Source organism: Hemiscyllium ocellatum, chromosome 5 (genome assembly GCF_020745735.1).
Source record: "Hemiscyllium ocellatum isolate sHemOce1 chromosome 5, sHemOce1.pat.X.cur, whole genome shotgun sequence".
In the NCBI taxonomy this organism is placed as follows: Eukaryota; Metazoa; Chordata; class Chondrichthyes; order Orectolobiformes; family Hemiscylliidae; genus Hemiscyllium; species Hemiscyllium ocellatum.
Genome location: NC_083405.1, coordinates 137,132,415 through 137,147,990, shown reverse-complemented (window position 1 = coordinate 137,147,990; position 15,576 = coordinate 137,132,415).

Here is a 15,576-nt window from a genome sequence, read left to right as displayed (position 1 = left end):
GTCCCTAATGTAGCTTCTCTTGTGTGTGTTTTGGGTGGTTGCTATTATAACTCAGGACCTGATTAGTGTGTGTGGCCTTCCTGTACACTTTTGTGGTGCATTCATCGTTCTGTGTTCTTTATACCATCACATCCAGGAATGGGATTTGATTTTGGTTTCTTCCTCTCTCATAAATCTGATCCCTGTGAGCATGGTGTTGATAATCCAGTGTGCTCGATTTTATGTTCTTTTAATGATAACAAAAGCGTTGACTACGTATCTGATCCAGAGTTTGGATTGAATTTGTTTTAGGGCCTATTGTTCCAATCTTTGCATCACTGCTTCTGCTATGATCCCAGAGGTGGGTGAACCCATAGATGTTCTATTGGTCTGTTCATACATTTGGTTGTTGAATGTGATATGTTGTCAAGTACATGCCTAGTAGTTTGTGCATGCAGTCCTTGTTGATAGGTTCCCGGTCGTGTTGTCTGTTCTGTTTGTCCAGGCGATTGGCTATTGTCTCTCTGACAAGGGTTTTGTCAATTGAAGTGAACAGTGCTGTTACATCAAATGAGACCATTGCTTCATCCTTGTCTATATTTATGTTCTTGATGTTGTCTAGGAATTCTTGTGATGATTGTATGGAGTGTTTGGATCCGCTGATAAGATGTTTTAGTTTTTGTTGGAGTTCTTTTACCAGTTTATGTAGTCCCTTTAGAATTGTACAAGTTTGTGTAAGACCACCTCTCCCAGTCCATTCTTCCAAACTCCAATGAATAAAAACTAATTGACTCAATCTCTTCTTATCCACCAATTCTGCCATCCAAGGCATCAATCTGGTGAATCTTTGCTGCACTTCCTCTAGAACGAGAACATCTTTCTTTAGAAAAGAACACCAAACCTGTACACAATATTTCAGGTGTGGCCTCACTAATCCCCTGTATAATTACAGCAAGAAATGCTCATTCCAGTATTCAAATTTTCTTGCTATGAAGGCCAATATAGTTTGCTTTCTTTACTTTCTGATGCACCAGTGCACTATCTGCAATTGGTGCACAAGGACACCTCGATCTTGTTGAACATTCCCCTCTCAATTTCTAGCCATTTAAGTAATCTACCTTTCTATGTTTGCTTTCAAAGTATTAGATTAGATTACTTTGAATTGCCGCCAATGAAATATTTTTCCTTAAATACAGAGACCAAAATTGCTTCAGTAATCCAGATATGGTCTCACCAGTATGTTGTACAGCAAAACGTAGTCCACAAGTTCTGATCAAGTAGTTGTGGCTGACCTGAATATTTCTTCCTGGCTTCCCTTTTTCAAATGTTTGCACTGATTTGTAAGAGGCACAGGGTGGCTGCTTCAATCATAAGACTGTTCTGTTTTATTAATTATGTGTCACAACTTACAGCAACTGCTGAAGGAATGATTGACTTAGATTTTAACAGGGTTAACGGGAGTTTTGACTACAGAGAACAGAGCTTCTGTACCAGTAGAGATCAAATTGTTCTCTGTATCTTGTTCCCACAGCCAAGCTGCTCAGTTTACCTAACAACCAATCATACTCTTGGTGGCAAAAGGCCTTCATCATCAATAACTTCTTGCTGCCAACAAGAGCTGTATCTGAATACAGATCCCCTCAATTCCTATTGTCCAAACAACTATTTACGATGTTTGCTCTGAGTGTCAGGTTACTTTTAAACTCTGCAGCCATCCTTTCAAAACATTGATTTTTAAACAGTTCTTTCCCATTTCAGTTTACTGTTTTTAAAGCACAAAAATAAAAGACTTAATCCTTACTCTCTTTGTATTACTGTTTTGCCAGTAAAAAGTGAGGTCTGCAGATGCTGGAGATCAGAACTGAAAATGTGTTGCTGGTTAAAGCACAGCAGGTCAGGCAGCATCCAAGGAACAGGAAATTCGACGTTTCGGGCCAGAGCCCTTCATTCCTGATGAAGGGCTCTGGCCCGAAACGTCGAATTTCCTGTTCCTTGGATGCTGCCTAACCTGCTGTGCTTTAACCAGCAACACATTACTGTTTTGCCAGTAATTCACCTTTACACGTGAATTAAAGTTGTATTCCTATTATAAAACAGACAATGCTCAAAATTCTGAGCAAGTTAACGACATGCATCTGGAAGACCACGCGCCCCCAGCCTCGAAACTGACTTATGTTCAACTGTGAGAAAAGGGACAGATTTCTATTTATATAGTTCCTCAGTGACCAGGGTCGGGGACGTGCTGGGTGCCGGGGGCCTGGGCTGGACGTTGCCGCAAGACATAGTGAGCAGGGCAGCGGTAGACGTCCGGTACGTGGCCACCGCCATCTGACACCTTAAAACGGTGGTGCTCGGACCCGACGTAGTGCACCAGTTGGAGGACGCTCAGGTGCGCGGTGGGATCCCGTCCGCGCTCACCCCAGCCCAGACGGAATTTCACATTGGCCCCAAGGTCCCTTACTTCCCGCGGGAGCCTGTGCTCCACAATCTGAGCCGCCTCCGAAATTTTAATTTTGTTTCCTTTCGGGGGTGAAAAGGCGGGCTTTGTATCGACTGCTGCTGCACACCATCAACCACTTCTCCCTCATCCACCGTCCGGACACACCCTGGCGTGCCCATTTGCCACCGGGCGGTAGGGATCCCCAGTGGAGGGCCCTCTACGCAGGAGTCCTCCCCTTTTCTCTCGGGGATCTGGGGTGGAGGGTGCTGCACGCAGCAGTCCCCTGCAACCGCAGATTGCGGTGGTTCACGGACTCCCAGCCCAATTGCTTGTTCTGTGGTGCTGTGGAGTCCGTGGACCATGTGTATATTGGGTGTGGGTGTTTGCACTCCCTTTTTGATTTTCTGAAAAACCTCCTCCTCTGTTTTTGGTTGCATTTCAGTCCCACGCTCCTGATCTTCGGGCACCCGGTGCGGAGGAGGGAGGGCAGGTCTGAAGACCTCCTCGTGGGTCTGCTCCTGGGCCTGGCCAAACTGGCCATAAACAGGTCCAGGCAGCGGGCCGTGGAGGGGGTCGTTAGGGCCGACTGCCTGCCCCTCTTCCACGGTTACGTTAGGGCCCAGGTGTCCTTGGAGAGGGAGCGCACAGTGTCCACCAACACCCTGGAGCTGTTCAGGGAGAGGTGGGCGCCGCAGGGAGTGGAGTGCATCATTTCTCCCTCCAACTCTATTTTGATTTAATCCCTGCCCTCCCCTTCACTGTTTTGATCACACAGCATTGCCCTTTGATGTGAAGGGCACTGCTTGTCACAGGCCACCCGGGTGTTTTCCTATCTTCCTGGTGGTGGAAATTTAATAAAGATTTGTGCACTTTGTGTCTCTCACTGCATCTCACACCTGTACACACAGACTATGGGTGCTGGGTAAAAAATAAGCACTACCGCAGTTAGGCGGTAGTGTAGGAGTTAAAAAGAAAAAAATATATATAGTTCCTTTTGTGATCATTGGTTTCTCCAAAGTTCTTTAGCATTAGCTGTCCTCCCTCTGTGCTGAGCCTTCAAAAGTGTGCAACCCTTCAAGATAACCTCTCTGAAGGTATGGATGTCTCCTCATTTTCACACATGGTCCTTTATCACTGCCCAACAGTTTATTTTTAACTTGTTCATACGATATGGATACTGCTGGCTTGGTCAGCATTTACTCCAGACTCCTCCTGCCCTGGAGAAGGTGGGAGTGAGCTTGCCTTGAACTGCTGCAGTCTCTGGGGCTTAGAGCCCTCCATAATGCCATTAGGGAGTGAGTTCCAGGAATTTGACCCAGTGACACTGAAGGAACAGTTTGGAGGGAAACTTGCAGGTTGTGATATTCCCATGTATCCCATTTGCCTTTCTAAGAAGGAGGGAACATGGATCTGCGAGGTGCTTGTTGGCGGAGTTGTGCTGAGTCGTTGCAATGCATTCTGTAGACAGTGCATCGGTGTTGGAGGAAGTGATACTCTCCTCAGTACTTCAATGTGGATTATGAACTCCAGTCCATCAGACGGAGTTGAACCACGTCCTTCTGACCTGGACAACAGTAGTGATGTCTAGATCAGAGTGGTGCTGGAAAGGCACAGCAGGTCAGGCAGCATCCGAGGAGCAGGAAAATCGATGTTTTGGGCAAAAGCCCTTCATCAGGAATCATCTATTCCTAATGAAGGGCTTTTGCCCGAAATGTCGATTTTCCTGCTCCTCGGATGCTGCCTGACCTGCTGTGCTTTTCCAGCACCACTCTAATCTAGATTCTGGTTTCCAGCATCTGCAGTCCTTGTTTTTACCAACAGTAGTGATGTGACCAGCTATGATCTTTTAGTCATTATCCTAATATGTCTTCATGTAGTTCTGGGTTTGTTATTAGATCCCCTGCTAAGTGCTTTCGGACATTTCATATTAGGAGTTAAAGTCTTTACACAAATGTACATTTTTATTGTTATTAAATGTTATTGAACTATAGATATGGTATCCTGGTGAACAGGCAGTATCTTTGATGATACTGCCACCTCATGGTCTATCAGAAAAGTAATAACATTTTATCCTGTTATTGAATTATATGCGAACTAGTAAAAAATGAGGTCTGCAGATGCTGGAGATCACAGCTGCAAATGTGTTGCTGGTCAAAGCACAGCAGGTTAGGCAGCATCTCAGGAATAGAGAATTCGACGTTTCGAGCATAAGCCCTTCATCAGGAATAAGCTGATGAAGGGCTTATGCTCGAAACGTCGAATTCTCTATTCCTGAGATGCTGCCTAACCTGCTGTGCTTTGACCAGCAACACATTTGCAGTTATATGCGAACTAGGAACAACAATAGGTAATTCAGCCCCTCAAGCCTGCCCTGCCATTTAACATGATCATGGTCTCATTTCAGCTTAAACCCCATTTCCTGCCTGTACTCCATAACCCTTCAACCCATTACAAATTAAAAATCTATGTCCTCCACTGCATTGATTCACGATGCTTTGAGAGAGGTCATTCCTCCTGAACTCTTTTAAATCCATCAGTGTCATGGAAAATCACCAGGAGATAATGGAGAGTTCTTCAAGTTGATCTTTTATTTGCAGACAAAAGCCGTGTCAACCAAAAAACGAATTCTCAATTGCCCCTGAACCTCGGGGTCTGTTATTTTTTATATACCTTTTAGTTATCATGCTTTCTTCAAGTTTATCAGTGTGTCCAATTGTGTTAGTCAGGGCTATCTTTCTGCAGTTATTCAACTAACCAATGATGTTAGTTCATGTTATCTCTCTACTTCTGCCACTATGGTTTTTCCTACTTCAAACTTTATCTTACGTTATTACGATTAGATATACCATTACATCTGCCACAATGATCTTCAGCCCAAGGTTGACCCTATTACATAATGCTAACATTTACTCATATGCCACGTGCTTTGATTAACCTGATTATGCTGCTGTTGGTACCTAACCTAATTATACTACCTGACTAACATAATTATACCACCGTTGTTCATCATTCGATTGATGTAGTATTCCACAGATTAGATTAGATTACCAATATACCGACCACTACAGCAGACAGCTGAAACTGACACCCGGAAGCGGCAAGGACAGACCACTATAAATACTGGAAGAAACATCAAAGAAGCGCTTCGCAGGAGGCTCCAGAGCACTGATGATGTCTCCTAGCCAGGGGACGAAACGTTTGCAACAAAAACTTCCAGCTCGGCGAACAGAACCACAACAACGAGCACCCGAGCTACAAATCTTCGCACAAACCTTGAAGATTAGATTACCTACAGTGTGGAAACAGGCCCTTCGGCCCAACAAGCCCACACCGACCTTCCGAAGAGAAACCAACCCCCCTATATTTACCCCTGACTAATCCACCTAACACTAAGGGCAATTTAGCATGGCCAGTTCACCTGACCCGCACATCTTTGGACTGTGGGAGGAAACCGGAGCATCCGGAGGAAACCCACGCAGACACGGGGAGAATGTGCAAACTCCACACAGTCAGTTGCCCGAGGCGGGAGTTGAACCCGGGTCCCTGGCACTGTGAGGCAGCAGTGCTAACCACTGTGCCATGGTGCAGCACCCCCTCATGTTTATGCCTTCACATGCCCTTATGCCATTTATTTTCCATACCACCACACATTCTAAAACTATGGCCTTTTGTTTTAGATTGCCCTGTATGGAGAAACATCTTTAAGTCGACTTTGTCAATCCTCATGAGCATCTTTCATTTGTTTTTATTCATTCACGACATGAGGGCATCACTGGCTCAGCCCGCATTTATTGCCCATCCCTAATTGCCCAGAGGGCAGTTAAGAGTCAGCCACATTGCTGTGGATCTGGAGTCAAACTCTAGTGAGTATAGGCCAACACCGCTCAATCTCTCCCACTAAGACAAGCCTGACAGTTGATAGTGATTACATGATCACCATTAAACTAACTCGATGTTTATTCCAGATTTTTTTCCAGTTTAATCCAATTTTCAACATTTGCTCTGGTTAACATTGCCCGTAGGCTCTAGAATACTTGTGCTTTACCAGCACCTAGAATACTTGTCCAGTGAAAAGTTAAAAATCACACAACATCAGGTTATAGTCCAACAGGTTTATTTGGAAGCATGAACTTTCGGAGTAGTGCTCCTTCACCAGGGGGCTATGGAATATAAGATCGTAAGACCACAGAGTTTATAGAAAAAGTTTACAATGTGATGCAACTGAAATGATATATTGAAAAAGACCTGGATTGTTTGTCAAGTTTCTCATCTTTTCGAATGGCCATGTTGGTTTCAGTTCTTTCACGTGTAAATCCCAGAACATTTTTAAAAGCCACATTCTCAAATGAACTTTAACAATTCACCCCACAAACTTACGGGTGTGTGGGGAGGATGGGGGAGGGGTGAGTGTCTGTGAGATAATATGTGTATGTGTGTGAGCATAAAGGGATATAAGTTTGTGAGAGGATGAGGGGTGTGTATTTGTGAGCGTGTGAGAGAGAGCTTGTGTATGAGAGTGAGTCTGAGTGAGTGTATGTGTGCGCACATGTGTGAGTGTAAGGTGCCATGGGATCACCTGTAGTGTGACATGAACCCAAGATCCCAGATGAGGCCATCCACATCGGTGCCGACGTTGGTTATCAGCCTCTGCTCGGCCACTTTGTGTCGTTGCTTGTCCCAAAGTCCACCTTGGAGGACGGTCACCCGAAGATCCAAGGCCGAATGTTCCAGACCATAGAGGTGTTCCCCGACTGGGAGGCAACATTCCTGGCTGGGGATTGTTGTGCCGTAACCATTCATCTATTGCCATAGCCTGTGTGAGAACCACTCTGGCTATGTCGAAGACATCTTGAAACCCTACTATACAGGGGAGCCCCATCTTCTGTCAAGACACCACAGATTTCTTGCAGAAACTCAGCACCCACGGACCGGTCGAACTGGGAACACTCCTCGTCACAATGGACATTTCAGCACTCTACACCAGCATCCCCCACAATGCCGGCATCGCGGCAACAGCCTCAGCACTCAACACCAACTGCTGGCAATTTCCAAGCAACTCATCTGCTTCATCCTTGACCACAAGGTTTTCACCTTTGACAACCTGTTCTTCATCCATACACACACACAACAGCCACGAGGACCACATTTGCACTCCAGTATGCCAACATTTTCATGTACAGGTTTCTTCTCTAAGCAGGACCTCCAATCAACACTATACACCAGGTACATTGACGACATTTTCTTTCTCTGGACCCACGGCGAGGAGTCACTGAAACAACTATACAATGATATCAACCATTCTGGATCAGTGGTGCTGGAAAAGCACAGCAGTTCAGGCAGGATCCAACGAGCAGCGAAATTGATGTTTCGGGCAAAAGCCCTTCATCAGGAATAAAGGCAGTGAGCTGGAAGCATGGAGTGATAAGCTAGAGGAGGGTGGGGTGGGGAGAAAGTAGCATAGAGTACAATGGGTGAGTGGGGGAGGCGATGAAGGTGATAGGTCAGGGAGGAGAGGGTGGAGTGGATAGGTGGAAAAGAAGATAGGTAGGTAGGACAAGTCATGGGGACAGTGCTGAGCTGGAAGTTTTGAAACTAGGATGAGGTGGGGGAAGGGTAAATGAGGAAGCTGTTGAAGTCCACATTGATACCCTGAGGTTGAAGTGTTCCGAGGCAGAAGATGAGGCGCTCTTCCTCCAGGTGTCTGGTGGTGAGGGAGCGGTGGTGAAGGAGGCCCAGGACCTCCATGTCCTCGGCAGAGTGGGAGGGGGAGTTGAAATGTTGGGCCACAGGACGGTGTGGTTGATTGGTGTGGGTATCTCGGAGATGTTCCCTAAAGCGCTCTGCTAGGAGGTGCCCAATGTAGGGGAGACCGCATCGGGAGCAACGGATACAATAAATGATATTAGTGGATGTGCAGGTAAAACTTTTATGGATGTGGAAGGCTCCTTTAGGGCCTTGGATAGAGGTGAGGGAGGAGGTTTGGGCACAGGTTTTACAGTTCCTGCGGTGGCAGGGGAAAGTGCCAGGATGGGAGGGTGGGTCGTTGGGGGGCGTGGACCCACAGCTTCCAACCTCATAGTCTGGGAACCCCGCTCTTCCCGGTTCTACCTCCTTCCCAAGATCCACAAGCCTGACTGCCCTGGCCGACCTATTGTCTCAGCATGCTTTTGCCCCACCGAATTCGTCTCTACCTACCTCGACACTGTCCTATCCCCCCTAGTCCAGGAACTCCCAACATACGTTCGAGACACCACCCACGCCCTCCACCTCCTCCAAGATTTCCGTTTCCCCGGCCCCCAAAGCCTCATCTTCACCATGGATATCCAATCCCTCTACACCTCCATCCGCCATGACCAGGGCCTCCAAGCCCTCTGTTTTCTCCTCTCCTGACGTCCCCAACAGTACCCTTCCACCGACACTCTCATTCGTTTGGCCGAACTGGTCCTCACCCTTAACAATTTCTCCTTCGAATCCTCCCACTTCCTCCAGACCAAAGGGGTAGCCATGGGCACACGTATGGGCCCCAGCTATGCCTGTCTCTTTGTTGGCTACGTAGAACAGTTGATCTTCCGTTATTACACCGGCACCACTCCCCACTTCTTCCTCCGCTACATTGACTGCATCGGCGCCACCTCATGCTCCCACGTGGAGGTTGAGCAATTCATCAACTTCACCAACACATTCCACCCTGACCTTAAATTTACCTGGACTATCTCTGACACCTCCCTCCCCTTCCTGGACCTCTCCATCTCAATTAATGACGACCGACTTGACACTGACATTTTTATCAAAACCCACCGACTCCCACAGCTACCTGGATTACACCTCTTCCCACCCTATTGCTTGCAAAAATGCCATCCTGTATTCCCAATTCCTCCGCCTCTGCTGTATTTGCTCCCAGGAGGACCAGTTCCACCACAGAACACACCAGATGGCCTCCTTCTTTAGAGACCGCAATTTCCCTTCCTACGTGGTTAAAGATGCCCTCCAACGCATCTCGTCCACATCCCGCACCTCTGCCCTCAGACCACACCCCTCCAACCGTAACAAGGACAGAACGCCCCTGGTGCTCACCTTCCACCCTACCAACCTTCACATAAACCAAATCATCCGCCGACATTTCCGCCACCTCCAAAAAGACCCCACCACCAGGGATATATTTCCCTCCCCACCCTTTCCGCCTTCCATAAAGACCGTTCCCTCCGTGACTACCTGGTCAGGTCCACGCCCCCCTACGACCCACCCTCCCATCCTGGCACTTTCCCCTGCCACCGCAGGAACTGTAAAACCTGCACCCACACCTCCTCCCTCACCTCTATCCAAGGCCCTAAAGGAGCCTTCCACATCCGTCAAAGTTTTACCTGCACATCAACTAATATCATTTATTGTATCTGTTGCTCCCGATGCGGTCTCCTCTACATTGGGGAGACTGGACGCCTCCTAGCAGAGCGCTTTAGGGAACATCTCTGAGATACCCGCACCAATCAACCACACCGCCCTGTGGCCCAACATTTCAACTCTCCCTCCCACTCTGCCGAGGACATGGAAGTCCTGGGCCGCCTTCACCGCCGCTCCCTCACCACCAGATGCCTGGAGGAAGAACGCCTCGCCTCGGAACACTTCAACCCCAGGGCATCAATGTGGACTTCAACAGCTTTCTCATTTACCCTTCCCCCACCTCATCCTAGTTTCAAAACTTCCAGCTCAGCACTGTCCCCATGACTTGTCCGGACTTGTCCTACCTGCCTATCTTCTTTTCCACCTATCCACTCCACCCTCTCCTCCCTGACCTATCACCTTCATCCCCTCCCCCACTCACCCATTGTACTCTATGCTACTCTCTCCCCACCCCCACCCTCCTCTAGCTTATCTCTCCATGCTTCCAGCTCACTGCCTTTATTCCTGATGAAGGGCTTTTGCCCGAAACATCGATTTTGCTGCTCGTTGGATGCTGCCTGAACTGCTGTGCTCTTCCAGCACCACTGATCCAGAATCTGGTTTCCAGCATCTGCAGTCATTGTTTTTACCTAATGATATCAACGAGTCTCATCCCACCATCAAACTCACCATGGACTACTCTTTACTATCTGTCTCATTCTTGGACACATGCATCTCCATCAAGGATGGACACCTCAGCACCTCACTCTATCACAAACACACGGATAACCTCGTGTTGCTACATTTCTCAGGCTTCCACCCGAAACATATTAAAACAGCCATCCCTACAGACAAGCCCTACACATACATAGGGATCTGTTCAGATGAGGAGGAACGTGACGAGCACTTGGAAATACTCAATGGTGCCCTCATAAGAATGGGATACAATGCTCAACTCAATGACCGCCAGTTCTGACGTGCCACAGCGAGAAACAGCAATAACCTCCTCCGGAGATAGACACAAGCAGCAACCGACGGTACCCTTCGTTGCCCAGTACTTCCCAGGAGCCAAAACAACTATGCCATGTTCTTTGCAGCCTGCAACACATTAACGATGAGGATGAGCAGTTTGCCAAGACCTTCCCCATGCCTCCACTTCTCCCCTTTAAACAACTACCACCCCTCAAACAGATCATTGTTCGCAGCAACTGCCCAGCCTTTAGGACAACACCATAGAACCCTGTCACAGCAGGCACTACAAGATGTGTCAGGGTGTTGACACGGATACCACCATTACACGTGGGGACACTGCCCACCACGTGACTTGCCAATTTTGTCTATCGCATATTCTCCAGGCAAGGATGCCCTGAGGCATGGTACATTGATGAGACTAAGCTGAGGTTACGGCAATGAATGAATGGACATCGCACAACAGTCGCCAGCTTGGAGTGTTCCATTCCAGTTGGGGAACACTTCAGCACTCTGGGACATTTGGCCTCGGACCTTCGGGGTGACCATCCTCCAAGGAGGAATTCAGGACAGACAACAATGCAAAGTGGTCAAGCAGAGGCTGATAGCCAAGTTTGGTGCCCATGGGAATGGCATCAACCAGGACCCACTACAGGTGACCCTACTGTAATATACTGTACACTGTCTCGCACGCGCACACACACACACTCATATAAAAGCTCTCTCTTATACGCTCACACATACACACTCCCCACACTCTCACCCACACACGCACCCTCTCACAGACTTATACCCCTTTACACTCACACACAGACATTCACCACCACTCCCCCTACACACACCCACATGCGCACGCACACATATGTAAGAGAATTTGTGCTTGCATAATTACATTTTAATTTACTCAAAAACTGCACAAATTCATGTAGTATTGTGTAAATCCCTTTTTTAGAAATTGAATCAGTCTGAACATTGGGGCAGAGACAGACAGACTTTAACCTCACTCCTTCAGTCCATTATCTGAGCTGACATGGCACCTATTGTTAAAGTTCACTTGAGAATGTAACTTTGAAAAAAGTTCTGGGATTTACTTATGAAAGAACTGAAACCAAAATAGTCACTCTAAGAGATGAGAGACTTAACAAACAATCCAGGTCTTTTTTTCAATATATCATTTCAGTTGCATCACACTAAACTTTTGCTATAAATTCTGTGTCTTACGATCTTATACTCCACAACCACCTGACGAAGGAGCAGTGCTCCAAAACTAGTGCGTCCAAATAAACCTGTTGGACTATGACCTGGTGTTGTGTGATTTTTAACTTTGTACACCCCAGTTCAACACTGGGACCTCTAAATCATTCCCAGTGAGATTACCACTGCACCACTGCCTCCTTGAATCATGTGCAGACCAGACCAAACAAAGACATGAGATTTCCTTCCTTAAAAGGTGTATTTTTTTTTACAAATCATTCATAGAATGTCAGCATGCTGGTGGGCCAATATTTCTTGCCTACTCCCAATCACCTTGGAGAGGTAGTAGTGAGAGGGTCGTAGTACTGTAGTCCTTTTGACATAGGAACAGCCTCACTGCTCTAATAAAAACAAAATACTGCAGATGCTCGAGATCGGAAATTTTAAGAACTGTTTGAGAAACCCAAATGCTGTTACGCCCACTATGGAGAAAGGAAGTTATGTTTTGAGTCTAATGACTTTCTTCGGAATTCGCCCACATTGCAGTTAGACAAGGAGTGCCACGATTTTGACCCAGTGACTCTAAAGGAACAGTGATACATTTCCAACTCAGAATGGTGAGTGGCTTGGAGGGGAATTTGTAGGCAGTGGTGTTCCTATGTATCTGCTGCCCTTGTGCTTCTAGGTGGAAATGGTCTTGGGTTTAAAAGTTGCCTTGGTGAATTTCTGCCCTGCATTTTGTAACTGGTACACACTGCTGCTACTGAGCGTTGGAGGTGGGGGTAGTGAATGTTGTTGGATGAGGTACCGGTCAAGTGAGCTTATTTGTCCTGGATATTGTGAAGCTAAATGAGTGTTGTTGGAGCTGGAGCCATTCAGACAAGTGGGTAGTATTACAACACACTCCTGCCTTGTAGATGGCAGCTAGGCTTTGCGGAGTCAGGAGGTGCATTACTCGGATTCACAAACATTTTACAGTGCAGAATTAGGCCATTCAGCCCATCTTGTGAAACAAGCATTATGACCTACTGCAAATCATTCCCCCTTTCCCCATCCCTTGCATGTTATTTCTATCCAAATAATCATCCAATACCGTCTTGAATACCTCAACTGAACCTGTCTCCACCACAATTCCAGGCAATGAATTCCATACCCTAACGACTCAGTGTGAGAAACTTCTTTCTACTTGAAAAGCACTTTAAATCTGTAAGATTCCTTGTCTCTGACCATCTCTTGTAGTCACTGTATTTATATGTCTAATCCAGTTCAGTTCTGGTCAATGGCAACTCCCTGGATGATGTTGGTGCTGTTCTCAGTGATGGTCATGCCATTAAATGTCATGGGTTGGCGGTTAGAATCTTTCTTGTTGAACATAGCGGTTTTAAGGTAAGGAGAGATTTGTTCAACTGGGCCTCTTCACTAGAAGGATGAGAGGGCATCTGATTGAAACGTATACAATTGCAGCAGGGCTGGATAGAGGAGGGAGGATGTTTCCCCTGGTTCTAGACTCCCCAACCAGGGGACACAGTCTCAGGATAGACAGTAAACCATATAGGGCTGAGATGAGAAAGAATATCTTCCCTCAAAGGGTTGACCTGTGGAATTCACTACCACCAATGGCTGAGTAACTGAAAAGAAACCCAAACATATAAATAGAAAGCAGGAATCATGTACACTGCTTTGCCTGAGGCCCATTGAAGATGTTACGTAGTAGAGTGATGAAATGTCTGGAAATGACCCTCCCAGCTCAGCGAGCAAACCTACATCCAGAACTGAATATATTCATCAAGGTGGTAGATAAACTTTTACGTTTTAAAGACATCGAGGTGAGCTTATGGGAACATGGCATTGAGATAGAGGATCACCATGATCATGTTGAATGGTGGAGCAGTCTCATATGGCACAATGGTCTACTCCTGCTCCTAATTTCCATGTTTCTCTGTCACTCTCACCTTACCTCTGAAATGCAGCTCTTTTGGCCATGTTTGAACCAAGGTCATAACGAAGTCAGGAGCTGAGTGACGCTGGTGGAACCCAATCTGAGCGTCACTGAGCAGGTTATTGCTGAGCAGATGTTGCCAGCTCTGTCTGTAGATGACTTCCATCACTTTATTGATTATCGAGAGTAAACTGACAGGGCTGTAAATTGTCTGGATTGGATTTGTCCTGCTTTTTGTGTAGAGGACATGTCTGGACAATTTTCCATGTTGTTGGTTAGATGCCAGTGTACTGGAACAGCTTGGCTAGGGAATAGCAAGTTTTCAGTATTATTGCCAGAATGTTGTCAGGGCCCATAGCCCTTGCAGTATCCAGTATCTCCAGCCATTTCTTGATATCACATGCAGCAAACCAAATTGGCTGAAGGCTGGCATCTGTGATTCTGGGACCTCTGAATGAGACCCCAGACACTTGGCACTTTTGGCTGAAGATTTTTGCAGGTTTATCATTTGTGCTGCTTTCCCTCATCATCAAGAATGGGGATCTTTGTGGAGTCTTGTCCTCTTGCAGTGTTTATCACTTCACACTCGTCCAAGTCTGCTTTGCGGTACCTGATCGACTGCATGCTCTTCATAGGCAAAAGTGAGGACTACAGATGCTGGAGGTCAGAGTCGGGAGTGCACAGCACTCAGTCTGGAAAAGCACAGCAGGTCAGGCAGCACCTGAGGAGCAGGAGAATCGATGTATTGGGCAAAAGCCTGAATGAGACTGGGAGTCTACGGGATGGTGAGATAAATGGGAGGGGGTTGGGGCTGGTGGGAAGGTAGCTGAGAGTGCGATAGGTGGATGGAGGTGGAGGTAATGGTGATAGGTCAGTGGGGAGGGTGGAGCGGATAGATGGGAAGGAAGATGGCCTACTCGCAGAGCGCTTTAGAGAACATCTCCGGGATGCCCCTACCAACCAACCCCACCGCCCTGTGGCTGAACCCTTCAACTCCCCCTCCCACTCCACTGAGGACATGCTGGTCCTGGGACTACTCCATCGCCACACCCTAACCATCTGAAGCCTCATCTCCCACCTCGGCACCTCCAATCTTATGGCATCAATGTGGATTTCACCAGTTCCTCATTTCCTCTCCCCCCAGATCCAACCTTCCAACTTGGCACCGCCCTCATGACCTGTCCATCTTCCTTCCCATCTATCCGCTCCACCCTCCCCTCTGACCTATCACCATTATCCACCTTTGCACTCCAAGCTACCTTCACCACAGCCCCACTCCCTCCCATTTATCTCTCCACCCCCTAGACTCCCAGCCTCATTCCTGATAAAGGGCTTTTGCCCAAAACAATGATTCTCCTGCTCCTTGGATGCTGCCTGACCTGCTGTGCTTTTCCAGCACCACAGTCTCGACTGCATGCTTTTCATAGCTGTCTCACACTGACCCTGAACTGGTTCACATTATTCCCTGTGTACTTTTACTCTCCTGGGCTGTTTGAATTTGAATTGAATTTATTGTCATATGTACCAAGCACAGTGAAAATCTTTGTCTTGCGAGCGTTACAGGCAGATCCCATAGTTAAGTAGCATATATAAGTAAATAGTAGGTAAACAGCGGCAAAAACAAAAACACAGGGACAGGCGAATGTTTGTGAGTTTGAAAGTCCATTCAGTATTCTAA